At 39.1% G+C, this 5,662-nt stretch overlaps 1 protein-coding gene across 2 annotated transcripts in view; it reads right to left on the bottom strand.

Moving 5' to 3' along the window:
- Nucleotides 1-5,662, bottom strand: part of LUC7L2 (LUC7-like 2 (S. cerevisiae)) — a 61,795-nt gene that overhangs the window by 12,592 nt on the left and 43,541 nt on the right. The gene's annotated exons all lie outside the window — the stretch shown is intronic.

Raw genomic sequence — 5,662 nt, 5'->3', positions numbered from 1 at the left:
ATAATAATCAATGTAATGAAACAAGCTATATGAATGGTTGAATGTGAAGCTGATGATGTGCCCTGTAAACTTTCACTCAATCCAAAATAAAAACAAAACAAAAAAGATATACTAAGAAATCGTAATAAAGTGCTTCCTAAACCACACACTCTGTCATGCAAATGTGACACCACCACTTCCCTCTCGCCCCCACAGTGGAGTTTTGGTGATTATGATACAGAATATGGCTTTAAGGAACATTTTCTTGAGGGTTCTAGAGTGTCCTATAATTTTTGCAATAATGACCCATAGAGGACTAGTCCTTCACATCAGCGAAGAATCTAGGAAGCAGAAGGTCCCTGACAAGGCCATCTTCCACATACAGTAAGACTCCCCAAGAGAGGAGCAGCTCTACTGAACAGAGAGAAACACGCCCTGGATTCTTATTATATTCAGTCACTTCTCAAGTGGGTATCCCTACAAACCCTCTGTCCCTGTATTTCCTAACTACAAAAATCTTGCTTTTGATCTGAGGCAGCAACATGTCCAGCTAAAAATACTATCTTGCCAAGTTTTCACTTAGGTTCGTTAAGCAGATATAATTGGAAATTGCTGGATAAAATTTACAGGAAAAGTTTTGTAAAGGAATCAACAGATTCAAGAAGAATAAAAATCTCTAATCAATGCTATTAATAAATCAATCAAGGTTTAATGAAAGCCAGAATATGTACATAATCTCAAAGAGTCAATACTAAGGTATTATTTTTCCTTTCATGGTTTCTCTAGGGTTTATGAAATTCTAACATACAAAACAGCCTAAGTGGCTATATTAATAACAGACAGAGCAGATTTCAAAAACAAAGGACAGAATCTAGGCTAGAAACCTTTCATAATAATAAAGACTTCAACTCATCAAGAAGACATCACAACCCTAAGTGATGTATGTTCACCTATTATTAGCATTTCAAAACACATGAAGTCAGACTGACAAAACAGAGAAGCAGGCAATTCCAACAATAGTTGAAGATTTCCACATTATTCTCTCAGCAATTACAACAAATAGAAAGAAATCAATAGGATATGGGGGCCTAACCAAATATATCCACTCTCCTGACTCCACAGGCACTCACAGAGCACCCCATTTGACCAGGTAAACACCACTCTGCAGTGCTGGTGGAATGGTCACCAAGAAGACATGCAGTGCCACAAATCAAGCCCAATCATCTAAGAGGACTGAAACCATACAGTGATGTTTTCTGATCACAACAGCTAACTGAGAAGTTAGAAATCAGCAGCAGAAAAATAACTGGAAAAAAAAAATTTGAACAGCAGACACCTTAAGCAATCCATTGAGCCTAAGAAGCAATATTGAACTGTAAACACATGAAATAAAAAATTTGTGGCAACAACTACAGTTGTTTCTTCTACAGTGAGAAGAAGAAAACTTACAGCATAAAAGATCATGCAGAGAACAAAAAAGATGGCGGATCGGGGGAAGTGCAGTGAGGAGCTCGGCCAGCAACAACACAGAATACCGGATCAAGCAGGCTCAAGGGCTGGTCCCAGAACTCTGAACCTCATATAAAGGAATATTTAGAAGGTTGGAAGGCTTACAGCTGGGGGAATTTGTGGCAGAAGCAAGAAATCCATTGCTAGTTTGGGATGCTCAACTGTTCCAAGAGCCGCCATCTTGGGTGAGACCAAGTAGGGGAAGGATCAGAGCGGCCACAGACACCTGGCAGAACCGTGGAGACAAAACTATGGACATTCTCTTCTTTTGATTATCTGTTCATTGGTCCCTTGCTGTCTGAGCACCTCCATTCTGGTAACTATAGGAGTGTCTGAGATAGTGGGCACCCCAGCCCCACCCTCAGAGGGTTCTACTACGCATGTGCACAGATATCCTCGAAAATGAAAGAGACAGTTTCCACTTAAAACCAAACGGCCAAGCTGGCCCTGCACTGGTTATCACTAGGAGAAAGACCTGAACGGGGATTGTAGAGCGAGACAAGCACAAGAAAAAGAAAATAGGATGAAAATTAAATCCTAAATCACGTCAAAAAGACCAATAGTGGCATCTTGAAATTTCCCAAGAAAAAGAGTGAAAAAGGAAGCCCGTTTACTGATCACATCTACCTGGAGGCAATCAGAAAGCATAAAAAATACCAAAATACATACCCATCTAAGTATTAAGGCCACAGATAACCCCTGAAGATGTCCAAAAAACAGAAGCATAAGTACCACATCTGCAAATGTCCAGAAAAGAGATCAAAGTGACTGAGGCAAATGAGCTGGAAGTAGACCTACACTCCATACTGGAAGATGGGCAGGCTTTGGAGATGCCTGAGAAGGAATTCAGAAAAATGATTATAAAATTTATCAAAACACTATACAATGGAGCTGAGAATAATAAGGAAGAAGTCAGGAAAGTGCTATAGGAACAATCAAATAAGATAGATACAGCACTGCAAACAATTCAAAACCTACAGAAAGAGGTCCAAACGATTAATAATAGAATATCAGAAATGGACAACACACTGAAAGGGCAAAGAAGTAGAACTGAAGAGATAGAAACCAGAACTAGTGAGCTAGAAGATAAATCTCTCAACACTACTAAGATAGAAGAACACAAAAAAGGATTAAAAAACTCTGAAGGCCTAAAATTCATGATGAATAACATGAAAAGGAATAACATAAGATATTGGCATTCCTGAATAGGAAGAATCACACAAGTCCAGAGAGGAGATAGTTGAAGAGCTTCTGGAAGAAAAATTTCCTAAAATCCTGAAAAGTGAAAAGATAAGCATTCAAGAAGCTCAACAAGCCCCAGGATGATTAGACTCTAAAGACAATCATCAAGACATATAATAATCAAGCTCTCCAAAATCAAAGGTAAGGATAGCATCTTGAAAGCAAATAGGGAAAAGAGAAATATAACATACAAAGAAAGGCAAGCATATCAGATTAAGCTCAGATTTCTCAACAAAAATCATGCAGTCAAGAAGGCAATGGGGAAACATATATAAAACCCTGAAAGACAAAAACTGCCACCCAAGAATCCTCTACCCAGCAGAGCTGTCAATCAAATACGATGGTGTAATCAAAACATTCCAGGATAAACTGAAGCTAAGGGATTTTGCCAAAGCCAACCCTGCTATGAAAAACATCCTAAAGGAAGTTCTGTGGACTGAGAACAAACAAGAACACACAATAACTACAGAATGACGTACATGGCAGCATCAACCTGAACTCACTCAACAAATGGAAGAGTCAAGAACAGAATAAAATTATAAGAACAGAGGATATGGAAGGTCAGCCTATGATCAAAACAATTACAATGTGAAAGAAGGTAAACAGAGAGAAACAGAGAGATCCAGGTGGTGAGAAGGTCAGGTAGATTACTGGATAAAATAGACTGTCTTAAATGGAGGGAAGAACTAATGAATATAAGGTAACCACAATGGGGTTGGGGTGGGAGGTTTACTTTGGGTGTTGCGGAAGGCAATAAAAGAATGGGAAAGAGGCGGAAGAACAAGATAGATAGGGGAACACTGAGACAGGTTTGCATGGCCTAGTGGGACAGAGATAAATAGTGATGCATACTCAACCTTGGAACAACAGGGCTCTGGGATACAGGGATCTAGGTATAGCTTCAAGAGGGTAAATAATACTAAAATCCTTGACTGCCTTATGAATTTAGTTTCCCTTGCCTACTATTGTAATATAGACACTTGGGTGGGATAGAAATAAATGTTGAGAAACATGATTAGAGAAATTGTAAGCCCGCCTTCAGCCTATAACTGATTGGAATACCTAAAAGGGGTTCTACAACTTGCCCAGTGAAATAAGCCTCATGCAAAGCCTTTACAGAGTATAAGACCTTAGGTGGAATCCTGAGTTCCATGCAGAACCTTATGAGGTGAGACAGTCCCACTACAAAGGACAAGCAGAATGGAAGAGCTACAGTGACAGTAGATACATTTTCATGATGAACCTGACCTATACTCAGTGTGGTAGTTACTCTAAATACCAACGGAGAGGGAAAGAGTCTTCAAATCAAGTATCAATGCTATCCACTCTGTACACAGGGTAGACAGGGATGGGCAACTTAGACATTGGCTACCTAAAATGAGGGGGCAATAAAGGCATGAAGTGACTGGCTTACAAGGTTTCAAGAAGGAGTTTAGTTTAAGAGTATAGGAGGAAAGAAAAGAGTCACCACTGAATAGCTGTCATCTTGTCTAGATGGGTCTGGTGAAAAGAGATGGGGATAAGATTCGTAAGATTCAACAGTAATTGTTATCATGATTAATTGCGACTGTCACAATTGTAAAGGTAGAAGTTTTGTAACAAAAAAAAGGGAGTAGTAAATCTTACAGTCCAGAAACAGAGGACTCTAGGACCATCAAGGGAGAAACGCACAAGCAGAATGAGGGACCTTATCCAGAGATGGGGGCAATGGAGAGGGGGAGTGGCTGAGGACTCTAGATTCATGGACTAAGAAGAGAGGGACTAAGGGCTGGTGGCCAGGAGGCAGACTTGCAGAATGTGCCCTTTGGAGATGTAAATTATTATATATGCCTGAGTGTTTTTTTTGTGTTTGATAGGTGGATAGAGAGATATACTGTTAACAGATGGTACATGGAGGGGATTATAATCAATGTAATGAAACAAGGTATATGATTTGTTGAATGTAAAACTGATGATATGCCCTGTAAACTTTCACTCAATCCATAATAAAAACCTTAAATAAAAAAAAAAATTATTAAAAGTTAAAAAAAAAAAAAGACCATACATAGATCAATGGTTGAACCTTTTAACTTACGAGGCAGCGTAAGAACAAATTTAACTCAAAGTGAAGTTGTTAAGTGCCATCAAGTTGATTTTCGCCTCACAATGAATGACCCTATTTGACAGAATATCACTGGCCCAACGGGGCTTCTTGGCTGTGATCTTTACAGGAACAGATTGTAGTTTCTTTCTCCTGTGGAGCTCGAGTACTGCAAACTGCCTTTTGGTAGCAGCTGTGTGCTTCACCACTGCACCACTCAGGAAAGGAAGAAAATCATAAACATACGCAGAAATCAGTGAAATACCAAAAAAAAAAGGGGGGGGAGTTGGACAAACTCAAAGGCTGGTTCTTTAAAAAGAAAAAGAAAACTGATAAATAAGCAGCATCAAGGGAAAACAGACAAATCACAAATACTAAAAGTGTAATAAAGGAACAGTGATTAACCTTATGCCAAGAAATTAGAAAATTTAGAGATCTCTGTGAAAGACCAATTGCCAAAAATGATTCAGAAAGCAACAGAAACCTGAAAAATCCCATGACAATCTCAACTAAAACTAAAAATAATTTCCCACATATACACACACACACAATCCAACTCCAGATGTTTCACTGGAGAATATTCTAGATAGCATTATGGAAGACATAACAATCCTATTTTAAAAAGTCCACTGAACATTCACTACCCAAAATGGGGGAGCTACAAAGGCAAGAAGTGACTGGCTTACAAGCTTTCAAGAGAGAACCTAGATCCAGAGGGCACGGAGTAGTATCCAGTTTGTCTAGGTGGGGCTGATGAAATGAAATGTGGATAGGTCTCTCGTGATACAATAGTGAGTAATTGTTATCAGGACTGATTGTGAGGGTTGGAAACGTAAAGGTAGATGTTTTATA

The sequence above is a fragment of the Chrysochloris asiatica genome, unplaced genomic scaffold (assembly GCF_000296735.1).
Source record: "Chrysochloris asiatica unplaced genomic scaffold, ChrAsi1.0 scaffold00041, whole genome shotgun sequence".
NCBI classification, from domain to species: domain Eukaryota; kingdom Metazoa; phylum Chordata; class Mammalia; order Afrosoricida; family Chrysochloridae; genus Chrysochloris; species Chrysochloris asiatica.
Note: the sequence above shows the minus strand (reverse complement) of the source record. Positions and strands in the feature narration are given on the sequence as shown.